This window comes from Schistocerca piceifrons, chromosome 6 (assembly GCF_021461385.2).
Source record: "Schistocerca piceifrons isolate TAMUIC-IGC-003096 chromosome 6, iqSchPice1.1, whole genome shotgun sequence".
In the NCBI taxonomy this organism is placed as follows: domain Eukaryota; kingdom Metazoa; phylum Arthropoda; class Insecta; order Orthoptera; family Acrididae; genus Schistocerca; species Schistocerca piceifrons.
This window is the reverse complement of record NC_060143.1, coordinates 270,944,446-270,963,304: the sequence shown is the minus strand read 5'-3', so window position 1 is coordinate 270,963,304 and position 18,859 is coordinate 270,944,446.

Genomic DNA, 18,859 nt, shown 5'->3' with positions numbered 1-18,859 from the left:
AGCCAGTTATTTGAGAAAAGAAGAAAACTGATATGGTTCAAATGGCTCTAAGCACTATGGGACTTATCGTCTGAGGTCATCAGTCCCCTAGAACTTAGAACTACTTAAACCTAACTAACCTAAGGACATCACATACATCCATGCCCGAGACAGGATTCGATCCTGCGACCGTAGCAGCAGCGCGGTTACGGACTGAAGCGCCTAGAACCGCTCGGCCACATCGGCCGGAGAGAAAAAAAAACGGTACGTCTCATACATTTTGCAGGAAAGAGTATACCAGAGCTAAGGGAATTAAAAGGTCTCTAATAGTGGCACTTCCAGGGGAACAGCGTTCAGCGTCAGCTGTAGTCAAACGTTTGCTTTCAGCTGAAGCGAAATTTGATTTTAAAATCAGCTGTATGTCGTGTGCAGAAGCCGTTGATGATAAATTTTTTGATAAAGAGAACAAAAAACCCATAAAAAGTGGCAAAATGTTCGCAGTGGTTTGCAGTGTTCAATCCTTCAGTCCCGATGGTACAATCATAGGTCGTACTGTGGAGAGGGAGGATGAATAGCGAGACACCGTCCGAAGACATATCTACTTGTTGGGGATCTACACGTTGCAGGTGCAAGATATCACGAAGACTGATTTTAAAAGTTCTTTATAGGCTCAGCAGCTAAACCTAGAACACACGAACGCCCAAAGGAAGAAGAAATTAATGTTTCAATGCAGAAAATATTCAGATACATACAGGGGAATGACGACTGCCAGTTCACCTTGTACGAGTTCTTGGAGGAAGTTTTGGGAACATTACCTCATACACTCCTGGAAATTGAAATAAGAACACCGTGAATTCATTGTCCCAGGAAGGGGAAACTTTATTGACACATTCCTGGGGTCAGATACATCACATGATCACACTGACAGAACCACAGGCACATAGACACAGGCAACAGAGCATGCACAATGTCGGCACTAGTACAGTGTATATCCACCTTTCGCAGCAATGCAGGCTGCTATTCTCCCATGGAGACGATCGTAGAGATGCTGGATGTAGTCCTGTGGAACGGCTTGCCATGCCATTTCCACCTGGCGCCTCATTTGGACCAGCGTTCGTGCTGGACGTGCAGACCGCGTGAGACGACGCTTCATCCAGTCCCAAACATGCTCAATGGGGGACAGATCCGGAGATCTTGCTGGCCAGGGTAGTTGACTTACACCTTCTAGAGCACGTTGGGTGGCACGGGGTACATGCGGACGTGCATTGTCCTGTTGGGACAGCAAGTTCCCTTGCTGGTCTAGGAATGGTAGAACGATGGGTTCGATGACGGTTTGGATGTACCGTGCACTATTCAGTGTCCCCTCGACGATCACCAGTGGTGTACGGCCAGTGTAGGAGATCGCTCCCCACACCATGATGCCGGGTGTTGGCCCTGTGTGCCTCGGTCGTATGCAGTCCTGATTGTGGCGCTCACCTGCACGGCCCCAAACACGCATACGACCATCATTGGCACCAAGGCAGAAGCGACTCTCATCGCTGAAGACGACACGTCTCCATTCGTCCCTCCATTCACGCCTGTCGCGACACCACTGGAGGCGGGCTGCACGATGTTGGGGCGTGAGCGGAAGACGGCCTAACGGTGTGCAGGACCGTAGCCCAGCTTCATGGAGGCGGTTGTGAATGGTCCTCGCCGATACCCCAGGAGCAACAGTGTCCCTAATTTGCTGGGAAGTGGCGGTGCGGTCCCCTACGGCACTGCGTAGGATCCTACGGTCTTGGCGTGCATCCGTGTGTCGCTGCGGTCCGGTCCCAGGTCGACGGGCACGTGCACCTTCCGCCGACCACTGGCGACAACATCGATGTACTGTGGAGACCTCACGCCCCACGTGTTGAGCAATTCGGCGGTACGTCCACCCGGCCTCCCGCATGCCCACTATACGCCCTCGCTCAAAGTCCGTCAACTGTCGCGGCATGCTACCAGTGTTAAAGACTGCGATGGAGCTCCGTATGCCACGGCAAACTGGCTGACACTGACGGCGGCGGTGCACAAATGCTGCGTAGCTAGCGCCATTCGACGGCCAACATCGCGGTTCCTGGTGTGTCCGCTGTGCCGTGCGTGTGATCATTGCTTGTACAGCCCTCTCGCAGTGTCCGGAGCAAGTATGGTGGGTCTGACACACCGGTGTCAATGTGTTCTTTTTTCCATTTCAAGGAGAGACTGTGAAATATTGCGTTCACATTGTTTTCAGCACAATTCACACCGGAAAAAATACTGATTGCTTCCGTATGTCAGGTGAAAAATTTCGAATGATGCATGGAAGTCTTCGAAGTGTATGGACAAACTAGCAGAACGGGAAGCTGCCACTATAATCTTAGAAGTTATTGTGTCTATGGCATACGATAGTTCTGTTTTTCGACTGTGTGACAAATTCTGTACTGTGACTGAGGAAATGGTGTCTTCGTGGATGGCGTTTCAGCGAAGGAAAGAGCAAAACAGGAAACTGAAAATCAGCCGACTTCTATATCCACGCCCTCACTGCTGCCATTCGTCATCGATCATTCACATCACCTATAAAACATGCTATCGCTCTCTTCATTCCTGGGAAGTCTGGATCAAAAAATTTGATCAATCTACTAGCTGGTTTGGGATTCAGAGAAATGTATTATGAACCACAACAGATGGAGCTATCTGACACGCTGAGACAATTTCAAAGTCAACGTTTTCACTATCGACTTCAGGAATACTTTTCACAGCATGAGTGCCATCAAACGCATCATCCCAGGCTAAGCACCACCACTATCTGAAGAGATCCAGAAGCTTAAATTGGCTTCTTCTGCCACAGAAAAAGGTGACCTAGTACCTGAAAACCAGAAAGATCTGAATAAACTCTGTTATGCTGTAGGCTTATAAGCATCAACAAAGCCAAATCCAGACCTCGCTCAGCCAAACACAGCAGTATTTTAGAGTTAATTTACAGCTAAATTAATTTTTTTATTTTCTGTTTTTACATGATGCTTTTTACAACACCATTTCTTGTTGCTTACAGGTGTTTGGTTACTTATTTTCAGATACAACAATAGCTCAATAACCCTCTACCGCAGACCGAGTAGGGATGGACCCGTGGGGAGGACGAACTGCTCTGCCCAATAGCAACCAAAGACCCTGCAGAACCTGATTGATTGGTTGGTTGATTTGGGGTAGGGGACCAAAAAGCGAATTCACTGGTTCCATCGGATTAGGGACCGATGGTAAAGGAAGTCGGCCGTGCCCTTTCAAAGGAACCATCACGGCATTTGCTTGAAGCGATTTAGGGAAATCACGGAAATACTAAAACAGGATGGCCAGACGTGGGTTTGAACCGTCGTCCTCCGGAATGTGAGTGCAGTGTGCTAACCACTGCGCCAGCTCGCTCGGTGTGAGAACGGTGAAGCGGGTCCTTAATCATAAAGCTGTTTTATGTAAACAACAGTGACAGTGCTTCTGCTCTTCGCGAGTGTCTTTCCGCTCCGCAGTTGAGGAGCGTGATTTGGAAGTACGAATTAAATGGCGACGTGAGAGGTGCTCCTGGGAGAGACGGGTAGCTGAGCTGGTGCGCTGCTGGCGCCAGTCTCCATCGATTGTCATCCCGATCGTTGTGAGTCGATTTTCGATGCTTGCTTGTCTTGTTCGCATCTTTGGCGGATGGCTATTTAACTGCGGCGCTCGCGCCCTGCTGGGGCTTGAGTTTGGGTATATCAGCTGTGTGAGCGACTGTGACGTGTGGCGCTGGTGAGTGACCGAGTCGGTACGACGAAGGAGCGTGGGCAGCTGCTGCTGCGTGTTTCGCCGTTTGAAAGCAGATCCGCTGCCGATAGTGATTGGTACTTCCTGGAGATTTGAAGGACAGATTTCCTTCGAGTCTGTTAAATGTTACTGAAAGTGAACGAAATGGTGTCGTCGAATTGTTTCTTGGTGGGTTTTGTTCACGTTCATTGAATACCTGAGTCCACTGAAAACTATCTTGGTTGTTTTAGTTATTTGTCACTGTACTTGGTCTGGGCGCCTGATATGTTGATGGTATTTAAAGGAGTGCTCTAGCTACGCACAACAAACAGACATGAAGCCGTGCTTAATGCGTAGCTAGAGGTCATGCCAAATAGTACGTAAGTCTATGCCTGACGTTCAAGAGCGGGCCGAAATTATTTTCCTCATTCCTGTTCCGACGTTATGATTTTATTTCTTTGTTCTAGAGAATTGGCTGATCAAATTTTGGGAGGCATTACTCAGCAGTGCTCATCTAGGTTTGTCAGATTTGGGTTCATTGGCGCCGTGTATAATTAAAGGATTATTTATAACCAGTTGGGCAGATATACTTGCCGGCCGGTGTGGCCGAGCGGTTCTAGGCGCTGCAATCTGGAACCGCCCGACCGCTACGGTCGCAGGTTCGAATCCTGCCTCGGGTATGGATGTATGTGATGTCCTTAGGTTAGTTAGGTTTAAGTAGTTCTAAGTTCTAGGGGACTGATGACCACCGATGTTAAGTCGCATAGTGCTCAGAGCCATTTCATTTCATTGCAGATATACTTGTCTATCCGATACGCCAGAATGTCTGCCGCTGATCGCTGATGTGTTAATGTTTCAGTTAATTGACAGTGGTCGACGTGAGCAAACACCTATCGGGGTATCACGGTGGAAGAGGGAAATTTAAGGACCTGGATCGGTGTCTGTGATTACGTCGTTAGTGTCCTGCAATTCCATCTTTCCGGTGGAGCGGGGGTGCTGTGTCACAACTGCTGAACATTCCAAGGTCCACAGTAGAAAAAGTGTTGCGAACAATTATGGAACGGTATCTGTAGTGCGGTTCCAGGCTGCCATGGATGCAGATGATCGTCACATTGAGCAACGGTTGTAACGTCAACCGTAAACATGGTACACAATTAACAAACGTCATCCCTCCATGTGGAAATTAAAACATGTTTCTTTCAATGGATTATTCGTTATTTCTCTTCCGCATATCCTTATAAATGTTTCTACAATGTTTTCGTTGTCCCACGTTTTCGTGGGGCCCTGTCAAGTAGCGAAAGTTTAATTATGATCACGCTGTACTTTGCGAAGTCTCTACGCATCTTTATCGAAATTGTTATTGTGTTCTCCATAACGTTGTTAGCAATCTCAGGGAACCCCATAGAGCATAACAGGCGGAGCAGATTACAAAGGACACGTCTAACAAGTAGTAATTTATCACTGCTAGACAAATACGTTCATTCGGGCTAGGCAGAATGCGAAACAAAATGAAGCACTTGGCTAATAAAGTACTCAAGGAAGGTAGGCGAAAGGGAGAGGACGTCTCCCGTGTATCGCCGTACGTTGCAGCGTGCCTGCCGGATCCGGCGCAAGTTTGGAGGTGTGGGGAGGGGGGGGGGGGGCAGCTAAGGAGCCCCGGTCTCCGGGGTGTGTGTGCTTGGGGGGAGGGGGGAGGGGGGCTGTTTGTAGCGCCATTATAAATCTCGGTAACAAGTTGCGCAGCAAACTTGGGCCACGCGAGGTGCCAGCGTTCCGGAACCCCAGCTGCCGCCCCCCCCCCCCTTCCTCCCCCCCTCCCCCTCCCCCTTACCTTCCAGGATGTTCTGTTCCGTTCTGCTCTGCCGACTAAAGAGCCAACACGTGATTCAGCCACACCTGTCTCACAGGATAGACAATGTTTCAGGTTGAAAGTCGCGAACTCTATCTTCTTATCTCGTGTTTCCTACTGAAAATCTCGTGCTTTTACTCTTATTAACTTTACTATTACAGAGATCGCCTAAACTTTATTATTTTTTAATTGGTTCTGTGCGCAACAGATAACTTACTTGGTCTCTCTGCTGCCACTGCTTGATCCGCTGCATTCCATCATTTAACAAAAACATAAAAAACCTATTATTCATGCTGAGTGCAATGCATGTTCTGTATGGCGGCTCCTGCTGTTGCTGCGGCTGCTGCTGCTTACTACAACTACATATAATTCAAGAGAAAGGGCTTCGTCAAATCTAAACTCGATAAATGATAACCCAAACAAGTAATTCCTTTTTTTCAAAAACTATATTCTGAAAGCGATTCTTTCTCATTCAATTAACAAAACGCTAGAAGCTCTTTGAACAATTGCTTCGTATGTAAATCTGCCACCATTGGCACTAAAGCAATATTACAAATTAATCAAACTCTTGAGACAGACTGAAATACTTCTGAATTAAATACATAGTGAAACAATTCCCTGACAATTAAAAAAGAAATCAATAACAAAAATTGATACTTATCTATTTGCCTAACAATGGTTTCCCTTAAGAATTCAGCTCCTATCATTATCAAAATTACCGTCTACTGCTACGCACATACACCAACCCTTTTCTTTAAATTAATAAGCGCGCTGCAAATTATAAAAAATATCAACTGAATACCAAATCCTGTGTCGCTGCTGGCGGACACGGCAGTACGGCAGCTCGGCGACGACCCCTCGCCAAACACACGTGCGCACCACAGCAGCCGGGCTCCTACACTGGCTTCCAAACTGAAATTTATTAATCCGTGCGCTGCGAAGCGCTACAACAATATCTTAGATTCCAGAGCTTGTGTATGCGCGCTGTAGCCAACCTTTAAATCCTCAGAGAGTATTGTCAACTCTCAAGGTCTAAAAGGTAGTTGTATAGGTGATCTACACCCGCCGCCATTAAAACTGCAATACCACGAAGGCGACACTGAACAAACGTCAGTCTGAGCTAAATTCTACGATATGCTCGGATATGCAACATTTCGGCACAAGTGCACAATGTAGGTGGCGGTATTGCTACTTGCTTTCTGTACGTACGAACTGGATTTCTTATTCAAAAATCGGCTTATAATGTTGCCTACTTGTGAGATCGTCTTACGCCGCCACTAAGAATGAGAAACATCTACGGGAATAGGCAAAAGTAAAGAAACACAGCCAAAAATGCATGCTTCAACATAAATGCAGATTACAGCCAAGCATGCAGGTTGCGCTGTTGAACATGGCCACGAACGGCACCTGTGTAGTGCCCTCAGTACCTTGCAAGTGTCACTCGCGTTAAGAACAATGCTCTGCCTACTTGTGATCCAATTATATCCGGGATAGGGAATTCGAACGTGAGAAAATAATTTGTGCTCTTATGGTGGGTGCTTCCGCAACCGAGGGAGCCGAGACGTTTTGCGTTTCAAGAGACACCGTCACACCACCTATAGGGAAAACGAAAAACAGAAAAACATCGTCCGCTAAGTCACAACGTGGGCGAAAGTGTGGATTGAGCGATCGTGACAGGCGGTTATTCAAGAGGATAATGACGAAAAATAAGGAGTCGAAGGACGCAGATGTCGTTGCAGAGTGAATGTCGCACACGCGAACTCTGTCAGCACAAAAACAACACGAAGGTACTCCAGAAGCGGAGCATTACAGGGCGATCTGTAATTTCAAAAACACTTAGTAGTGAGCCAAATGGGTGTTGTAATATAACGTGGCGGAAAATGATTTTTGTGTGGTGAAGTTTGGGATGTGTATCGTTGCTTTACACAATAAAACAGAATACCACGTCATATTACGGATGTTGTTGTTGTGGTCTTCAGTCCTGAGACTGGTTTGATGCAGCTCTCCGTGCTACTCTATCCTGTGCAAGCTTCTTCATCTCCCAGTACCTACTGCAACCTACATCCTTCTGAATCTGTTTTGTGTATTCATCTCTTGGTCTCCCTCTACGATTTTTACCCTCCACGCTGCCCTCCAATGCTAAATTGGTGATCCCTTGATGCCTCAGAACATGTCCTAACAACCGATCCCTTCTTCTAGTTAAGTTGTGCCACAAACTTCTCTTCTCCCCAATCCTATTCAATACCTCCTCATTAGTTATATGATCTACCCATCTAATCTTCAGCATTCTTCTGAAGCACCACATTTCGAAAGCTTCTATTCTCTTCTTGTCCAAAGTAGTTATCGACCATGTTCCACTTCCATACATGGCTACGGTCCATACAAATACTTTCAGAAACGACTTCCTGACACTTAAATAAATACTCGATGTTAACAAATTTCTCTTTTTCAGAAACGCTTTCCTTGTCATTGCCAGTCTACATTTTATATCCTCTCTACTTCGACCATCATCAGTTATTTTGCGCCCCAAATAGCAAAACTCCTTTACTACTTTAAGTATCTCATTTCCTAAACTAATTCCCCCAGCATCACCCGACTTAATTCGACTACATTCTATTATCCTCGTTTTGCTTTTGTTGATGTTCATCTTATACTCTCCTTTCATGACACTGTCCATTCCGTTCAACTGGTCTTCCAAGTCCTTTGCTGTCTCTGACAGAATTAGTATGTCATCGGCGAACCTCAAAGTTTTTATTTCTTCTCCATGGATTTTAATACCTATTACGAATTTTTCTTTTGTTTCCTTCGCTGCTTGCTCAATATACAGATTGAATAACATTGGAGATAGGCTACAACCCTGTCGCACTCCCTTCCCAACCACCGCTTCCCTTTCGTGCCCCTCGACTCTTATAACTGCCATCTGGTTTTTGTACAAATTGTAAATAGCCTTTCGCTCTCTGTATTTTAGCCCTGCCACCTTCAGAATTTGAAAGAGAGTATTCTAGTCAACATTGTCAAAAGCTTTCTCTAAGTCTACAAATGCTAGAAACGTAGGTTTGCCTTTCCTTAATTTAGCTTCTAAGATAAGTCGTATGGTCAGTATCGCCTCACGTGTTCCAACATTTCTACGGAATCCAAACTGATCTTCCCCGAGGTCAGCTGCTACCAGATTTTCCATTCGTCTGTAGAGAATATGCGTTAGTATTTTGCATCCGTGACTTATCGAACTGATTGTTCGGTAATTTTCACATCTGTCAGCACCTGCTTTCTTTGGGATCGGAATTATTATATTATTCTTGAAGTCTGAGGATATTTCGCCTGTCTCATACATCTTGCTCACCAGATGGTAGAGTTTTGTCAGGACTGGCTCTCCCAAGGCCGTCAGTAGTTCTAATGGAATGTAGTCTACTCCCGGGGTCTTGTTTCAACTGAGGTCTTTCAGTGCTCTGTTAAACTCTTCACGCAGTGTCGTATCTCCCATTTCATCTTCATCTACATCCTCTTCCATTTCCATAATATTGTCCTCAAGTACATTGCCCGTGTATAGGCCCTCTATATACTCCCTTCACCTTTCTGCTTTCCCTTATTTGTTTAGAACTGGGATTCCATCTGAGCTCTTGATATTCATACAAGTGGTTCTCTGTTCTCCAAAGGTCTCTTTAATTTTCCTGTAGGCAGTATCTATCTAACCCCTAGTGAGACAACCCTCTAGATCCTTACATTGGTCCTCTAGCCATCCCTGCTTAGCCATTTTGCACTTCCTGTCGATCTCGTTTTTGAGACGTTTGTATTCCTTTTTGCCTGCTTCATATACTGCATTTTTATATTTTCTCCTTTCATCAATTAAATTCAGTATTTCTTCTGTTACCCAAGGATTTCTACTAGCCCTCGTCTTTTTTCCTACTAGGTCCACTGCTGCCTTCACTACTTCATCTCTCAAAGCTACCCATTCTTCTTCTACTGTATTTCTTTCCCCCATTCCTGCCAACTGTTCCCTTATGCTCTCCCTGAAACTCTGTACAACCTCTGGTTCTTTCAGTTTATCCAGGTCTCATATCCTTATATTCCCACCTTTTTGCAGTTTCTTCAGTTTTAATCCACAGTTCATAACCAATAGATTATGATCAGAGTCCACATCTGCCCCTGGAAATGTCTTACAATTTAAAACCTGGTTCCTAAATCTCTGTCTTACCATTATGTAATCTATCTGAAACCTATCAGTATCTCCAGGCTTCTTCCATGTATACAACCTTCCTTTATGATTCTTGAACCAAGTGTTAGCTATGATTAAGTTGTGCTCTGTGCAAAATTCTATCAGGTGGCTTCCTCTTTCATTTCTTAGCCCCAATGCATATTCAATTACTATGTTTCCTTCTCTCCCTTTTCCTACTACCGAATTCCAGTCACCCATGACTATTAAATTTTCGTCTCCCTTCACTATCTGAACAATTTCTTTCATTTCATCATACGTTTCTTCAATTTCTTCTTCATCTGCAGAGCTAGTTGGCATATAAACTTGTTTTCCTGTAGTAGGTGTGGGCTTAGTGTCTATCTTGGCCACAATAATGCGTTCACTATGCTATTTGTAGTAGCTTACCCGGACTCCTATTTTTTAGTCATTATTAAACCGACTCCTGCATTACCCCTATTTGATTTTGTATTTATAACCCTGTATTCACCAGACCAGAAGTCTTGTTCCTGCTGCCACCGAACTTCACTAATTCCTACTATATCTAACTTTGACCTATCCATTTCCCTTTTTAAATTTTCTAACCTACCTGCCCGATTGAGGGATCTGACATTCCACGCTCCAATCCGTAGAACTCCTATTTTCTTTCTCCTGATAACGACGTCCTCTTGAGAAGTCCCCGCCCGGAGATCCGAATGGGGGACTATTTTACCTCCGGAGTATTTTACCCAAGAGGACGCCATCATCATTTAATCATACAGTATAGCTGCATGCCCTCGGGAAAAATTACGGCTGTAGTTTCCCCTTGCTTTCAGCCGTTCGCAGTACCAGACGGCAAGGCTGTTTTGGTTAGTGTTACAAGGCCAGATCAGTCAATCATCCAGACTGTCGCCCCTGCAACTACTGAAAAGGCTGCTGCCCCTCTTCAGGAACCACACGTTTTTCTGGCCTCTCAACAGATACCCCTCCGTTGTGGTTGAACCTACGGTACGGCTATCTGTATCGCTGAGGCACGCAAGCCTCCCCACCAACGGCAAGGTCCATGGTTCTTGGGGGGGGGGGGGGGGGGGAGGGGTTATTACGGATGTCCTCCACTAAATAAATAATACGTATCTAGTGTAATTCGGGGTGCTGCTTCTTAATTCTGCTGTAGGTTCATCTCGATGTTACTGCACCGCCACTCAGGTATCATGCAATGGTAGAAATAAGCTCCAGGAATTCGTGTTCGCAACGAGTTTTATTTCGCACGCTAGATGTCCGGTGCCGAACTACATGTAAAATTGACTTAACACTGTCTCATGACTGACGTCAAACTGAACTCCTAGTGAGACATGGCGGTGTACAAATCACCTCTATTTGTATGATTCTAAAGTATTACTGACATTGTTACATGTTAGATTTTTACGTTTAACATTTCAAACTTTTACATACATCTTCTCAAATTAAATAGAAATTTACATGAAATGACACCGAATAATTTCATACACAGACAGGAAAGAACCTGTTTCTATTAAGACTACAGATTACACGTTTTATCGCTACAACAACCAGTTTCGTTAATTTGCATATACTATTTTACTTACTTAAAATATAATCACCCTACCACTTTCAGATGATAATACAGATTAGTTTTATTGAATGAAAGGCCTAGATTCAATTAATTAAATTGTGTACGAGTAACATTTTACATTTACATATAGTCGCAATTACAGTTCCATTAACTAACACCAATGAAAACATAAGTATGCTTAATTCTGACTGAAAAATTATAATTTCATATTTCTATTATGGATACAATTTGTTTCTAGTTTGAAAACATAAACATAGCTGTCTTTCGATAGCCAGAAATATCGGAACTTCAATCGTTAATTACTGAAAGATGTGTGTGAAATCTTATGGGACTCAACTGCTAAGGTCATCAGTCCCTAAGCTTACACACTACTTAACCTAAATTATCCTAAGAACAAACACACACACACACACACACACACACACCCATGCCCCAGGGAGGACTCGAACCTCCGCCGGGACCAGCCGTACAGTCCATGACTGCAGCCTCCTAGACCGCTGGGCTAATCCCGCGAGGCCGTTAATTACTCCACAATTACAATAGCAAAATTATTCCTACCATCTGCCTGAAGTTTGTATAATGTACAAATTGTGATGATACATCAATTTTTAGTCCAACATGTTTCCTTCATTCTGCATATTGGTGAGGCCCAACGTAAACAATGTCAAAACAATAGCTCAAATTAATGCAAATTATTAATTTGCTGCAAAAGAAAATCTTCAGTGTATTCGAATCAAGATAACCAGAAAAGACAAAATCAAAGTAGCAGTTCTGATATTACACACATGCCCTCCTCTGGAGAGGGGGATGAGACTGGTAAAAGGATATAGGATCTCAAAGGGTTGTGGTATTGCACCGTAACTAAAAATCGTGGTGCCGAAACCATAAAACCTGGACTGTGAAGCAATGGAAAACTGCCGTTTGGTCGGATGAGTCTTGTTTCACGTATTTTCCAACTTCTAGCCGAGATTACGCCCCACGAGTGAAACATGGTGGGACCTCCGGTGATCAACCATATCGTGGAACTCCATAAGCCCCATATTTACTCTGAAAGGTGGCGTTACTGCCAAATATTATGTGACTATTTGGCTGATCAGTTCTATGCCATGATACAATGTTATTTACCGTTTGGTGATGCTGTGTTCAAGACGCCAGAATGCCTATTAAAACAGCTCGCATCGTCCTAGGCGGGTAGTTCCAGCACGAGGATAGAGCGTCGCATCGTCCCTGGTCACTATGGTCAGCAGATCTTAATATTATTGAGCCTTCGTGGTCTACTTTGGAAAGAAGGTTGCCTTGCCTGAACGTGCCAATATTTTGGAAAAACATACAGGACCAGAATTTAGCCATTCCGAGTCGACTGCAAGCTATTTTGAATACCAACGGTTTTCTTACACTGTATTAAGCATGATAATGTGTTGTTGGTGTTCCCACATTTTTGTCGATCCCCGTTACCAGAGTCTGTCACAAATGGACAGCTTCAAGATTGTAGCCGATAGAGTCTGTGAACGGTGTAATACAAATATCATGGAAATATCGAATTAATTGTTTCAGGACGGCCTTAACACCATGCAGGATCTCACAGCCCTGCGTGACTAGCGGCCGAGATGACACACATATTGTTAACTCGATTGCTGCCTTCAGTTTGTGGACTTGTTTGCAGCAAGACAAGTATCCACAGGCACAGTGAGACGTCCTGACTGACACTGACTGCTATGATGGTGGCCACTGTTGCGGCTTTCGTTTACGTGGCAAGAGCTACAGGCACGCCGACAGTGGTGATTCAAACTTTGTGCGAGGATCTCGCCTCAACGAGAAGCGCTTTTGTTCTGTTGATGTCCACCTCAAATCTTGTATCATGTCCGAGACACTTTCTCCCCTATTTCTCGATAATACAAAACATACTGCTCTTCTTTGAATTTTCTCCGTTAGTCCTACCTAGTAAGGATCCCACACCGCGCAGCAGTACTCCAAAAGAGGACGGACAAGTGTAGTGTAGGCAGTCTCTTTAGTAGATCATTGCATCTTCTATGTGTTCTGCCAATAAACTGCAGTCTCTGGTTGACCTTCCCCACAATATTTTCTATGTGTTTTTCCAATTTAAGTTGTTCGCAGTTATAGTTTCTACGTTTTTAGTCGAATTTAGGGGCTTTAGATTTAACTTATTTATCGTGTAACCGTAGTCTAACGGATTCCATGCAGCACTCATGTGGGTAACCTCACCCTTTTTTTATTTAGGGTCAGCTGCCAATTTTTGCATCACACACATATCTATTCTAAATCGTTCTGTAATTTTTTTCGTCTTCTGATGACATTACTAACCGATAAACGACAGCATCATCTGCAAACAACCTAAGACAGCTGCTCAGATTGTCTCCTAAATCATTTATATTGATAGAGAACAGCAGAGGGCCTATATACCTTGGGGAATGCTACAAATGACTTCAGCCAGTTACTACGAACTGAGACCTCTCTGACAGGAAATCACGAATCCATTCGCATAACTGAGACGATATTCCATAAATGCGCAGTTTCATTACAAGCGGCTTGTGAGGTACGGCTACTTGAGATCTAGAAATACGGAATCAGTTTGAAATCCCTTGTCGATGGTACTCAGCACTTCATGTGAGCAAAGAGCTAGCTGTGTTTCACAAGAAAGATGTTTTTTAAATTCTTGTTGACTATGTGTCAATAGGCCGTTCTCTGCGACCTAATTCATAAAATGGTTCAAATGGCTTTGTGCACAATGGGACTTAACATCTGTGGTCATCAGTCCCCTAGAACTTAGAACTACTTAAACCTAACTAACCTAAGGACGTCACACACATCCATGCCCGAGGCAGGATTCGAACCTGCGACCGTAGCGGTCACGCGGTTCCAGACTGAAGCGCCTAGAACCGCACGGCCACACCGGCCGGCCCTAATTGATAATGTCCGAGCACACTATATATTTTCAAATCCTGCTGCATATCGACGTTAACCATATGGGCCTGTAATTTAGGGGATTACTCCTATTGCCTTTCTTGAGTATCGCTGTGAACTGTACAACTTTCCAGTCTTTCGGTACGGATCTTTCGTCGAGAGAGCCGTTGTATCTGATTGTTAAGTGTGGAGCTATTGCATCAGCATACTCTGAAAGGAACCTAATTGGTGTACACACTGGACCGAAAGACTTGCTTTTATTAAGTAATAAAACTTGATTCATTACTCCGAGGATATCTACTTCTGAGTTATTCATATTGGTAGCAGGTCTTGATTCGAATTCCGGAATATTTAGTTCGTCGTATTTGGTGAAGGAGTTTCGAAAGGCTGTGGACAGTATCTTTGTTTTACCAGCACTGTCATCAATAGTATTTTCATTGCTATTGCGCAGAGAAGCCATTGATTTGTCTTGTCTCTGCATACTTTACATACTATCAGAATTTCTTTGGATTTTCTGCCAGGTTTCAAGAAAAAGTTTTGTTGTGGAAACTATTATAAGCATCTCGCATTTGAGTCCGCGTTAAATTTCGAGCTTCTGTAAAAGATCGCCAACCTTGGGGATTCAACGTTCGTTTATATTTGGCAGGCGTTTTTAGTTGTGTCTGCAACGATGTTCTGACCTGTTTTGTCTCTCAATGGCATCAGCTTCATCGTTTGTTAATCTATTTGGTACGAACATTTCAATTGCTGCCGACATTATTTCGTTGAATTCAAGTTTACACTTACTTAGATTGTTGATTTGGAAGAAGTGGCGATTCTCTCAGGAAGGTGTCAATCGAATTTTCAACGGATTTTCTTTTTAATAGCTGCATTTTTCGTTTACTTTTAGTGTATTTGTGAGTAATGGTATTCAGGCTCGCAACGACAACCCTATGTTCACTAATCGCTGGATCCGTTTTCATGTTCGTTATTAGTTCAGGATTACTTGTTGCTTCAAGGTCAAGTCTGTTTCCTCAACCGTTTACTATTCGAGTGGGCACATGAACTAATTGCTCGAAATAAGTTTCAGAGAATGCATTGAGCACAATTTTGGATGATGTTTTGTGCGTACCTCCAGATTTGAATATGTATTTTCGCCAACATATCGAGGGTAAATTAAAGTAACCACGAACTATAAATATGTGAGTCGAGTGCGTGGTTGAAATTAGACTAAACTTTTCTTTGAACCTTCCAGCAGTTGTATGATATTAGTTGTGAACTCGGTAAAGTGATCCATTTATCATTGTATTCCCACTGCCAAGAATGACCTCTGCCCATACTAACTCACAGGAACTATGTACTTTCTTTTTACTACAAGATAAACACGCCATCGCCAATTGCATTTGGTCCATCCAATATGAACTCCGTTAGGTCCTTCGCAAAAATTGCAGCTGGACCTATCTCCGACTTTAGCCACGTTTCAGTGCTTATAACGATTTGAGAATCAGTGCTTTCTATTAGTGCTTGGAGCTCTGGTACTTTCTCAACACAGACACGACAATTTACAACTGTTATACCGGTGATTTATAAATTTACGTTATTCCTGTGTTCGACCTGCACACTTTTTGTGTTTCCGCGATACACTCTGACCTAAAAAAAATCCTCACAGCCGACCTGCAACAGTGATGCCCATGCTTGGCAGCCCCAAGCTGTGTAACCGAAGCCAAAGCAGCCTGGAGCTGAGAGCGAAGTGTCACCAACTCAACTCGCATCTGCACATGGCATTCACAGTCCCTATCCATACTAAAAACTGTGCAAAACTACATTACACAGACGAACAGAGGACTATCGACAAGTGCTGTTGAACTCTACTGTAGACACTGACAAAAACGCAAGAACTGATTCCAGTAAATTAGATTAACAAGCAGAGATTCAAAAATTAAACTACCAAAATACACACATGAGACTAAATAATTCGCTTCTTGTTAGGAACGCGTAAAAGGTCACTAAATCGGTTACTTTCCGATACAAACGAAAACGGAAGAGCTGTGTCTATTAAAAATTAAATTACCAAACAGAAACACAAAAACTAAACTACCAAAGCACACAGATGACATTATATAACTCGCTCCTGGTTAGGAACTCGTAAAATATCAAGAAATCGGTCACTTCCCTGATGCTGCTGTTCCTTGCCTAGCAGCTGCTGCATGACAAACGCCAGGTTTCTCCACCAGTAAAAAATAAAATACGAAACCATTGGTTATGTGTCCATGAATGGGACTACCACTATTTACGTTCGTCATTGGTTGTTGAAGGTGAATCCTTATTTATAGCACTAAAATGTAAAAATATATTTGAGGTATTGACGAATATTATGAATGGTAGTTACTCAGAACTCTGTACTCTACATGGTGTTTTCATGCTACCACTTCTGTATCACGGTGCCAAAGGAAAGTTAACTGCGATTCTTCTTACATCAACACAGAATATTACAAGCTAAATGTTTTAAATAAAATAAACATCATGAAAGGTTAAACTTATTCATTATTGATAATGTACAATCCTATGATTTGTGTTAAATGAAATCTAACTATAGTTACCTGCTGTCTGTAGCATTATGTAAATGTAAACGATATAAAAGTAGCAAAGGAGTTTTGCTATTTGGGGAGCAAAATAACTGATGATGGTCGAAGTAGAAAGGATATAAAATGTGGACTGGCAATGGCAAGGAAAGCGTTTCTGAAGAAGAGAAATTTGTTAACATCGAGTATTGATTTAAGTGTCAGGAAGTTGTTTCTGAAAGTATTTGTATGGAGCGTAGCCATGTATGGAAGTGAAACATGGTCGATAACTACTTTGGACAAGAAGAGAATAGAAGCTTTCGAAATGTGGTGCTACAGAAGAATGCTGAAGATTAGATGGGTAGATCATATAACTAATGAGGAGGTATTGAATAGGATTGGGGAGAAGAGAAGTTTGTGGCACAACTTAACTAGAAGAAGGGATCGGTTGTTAGGACATGTTCTGAGGCATCAAGGGATCACCAATTTAGTATTGGAGGGCAGCATGGAGGGTAAAAATCGTAGAGGGAGACCACGAGATGAATACACTAAACAGATTCAGAAGGATGTAGGTTGCAGTAGGTACTGGGAGATGAAGAAGCTTGCACAGGATAGAGTAGCATGGAGAGCTGCATCAAACCAGTCTCAGGACTGAAGACCACAACAACAACAACAACGATATACATACATTAACTTGTGAAACAATGAAAGATACACATGGAACATTTAGTGAAATGATTATGGAAAAGAGAAATACAAATATCATAGCAGATCAATTATGACCGGAGTAGTGATGCTGTAGGGACCAGTCAGGGTATACAGGCTGACGTTCGATAAAACACATTGGAGTCACTTAGCCTGTTTGTGTAAAGTACTAGAGCCCACACTATAAAATATTGTATCGGAGGGGGTGGGGGTGAAACGTTTGACTACGCTGTTATGTAGCCTCCGGCTGTAAAATCCCAACCAGCAAATTATCCCTTTGCGTCTATCTGCGACTGTGCTGTGACTGTGATGTGACTATGCAATATAGAAAGCAGTGGGTTTTTAGTAGGAGAAGGGGCTGTGAACAGGTTGAATATCGCTACTTTATGGTTATGTATTGTGGCGCATATTGTGTTACCAAGCGGTATGCCGTAATGCCAGTCTTCGCTAACATTTATGCCAAATGAGGAGACATACCGCTGTTGGCTCCGACGGAAGTTGGGTAATTAACGTACACTGTACATTAAGCGGAATGCGCTGGACGCTACTTCGTTCCTCGTTCCTAACTCAGGTATGACAGGAAAAGTATCTGGCTTCTGCGTCACGTGAATGTCCAAGGGTTATCGGAATAGGGAGAGACTTATCTCAAATTACAGCTTTTCTACGCTTACGGTAAATTAACTGGTCTTCCTTTGGTCGTGAAATGCGTATCGAGTAGATGCTTAACAATTCACCACAGTTATGGGGACAAGAAATCAATTTTAAAATAGACGAGCTGCAATTTGGATAATGAAACAACGGCAAAGGCCACAAAGTCTTCGGGCACTGAATGCTCCGTGGAACTTAGCGAATATCTACAAAAGTCTTCCCTCTTCCTTTGGATGTAGTGACTACGGAATTCTCGATAAGAATAATCAAGGAAAAAAATCTTCCCCGAGACGACAATCATAAACATCCGCTGGCAGTCATGCGAGGTTCTGCGGCACGTAAGGCTGAACATTAATGTAATCTCCAAGGATCTGAGAGATCGTTCCGTTTAGACACAGAATTTGGAGAGAATCTGGCAGGACATCAGAGGCGTCATCTCGTGATTTGACAAAAACACCGATCATTTTTGGGATTCCTTGGCTGAGTACGTGTTCCACAGAGCATATAACTCGAAAGATTCATTACATAACTTTTTGTTTATGTGGCATGTAAGCTTTGCCAACGTGCAAAATTCGGTGATAGACTAGTTCGATCATAGTGTGCTCCTGGAACATTTCCACGCCTGCAATTTTTTTGTATCTTTTTGAAGCAAAAATTGTGGGCAACGTAGAGTCTTTACCTTCCTCAGGATC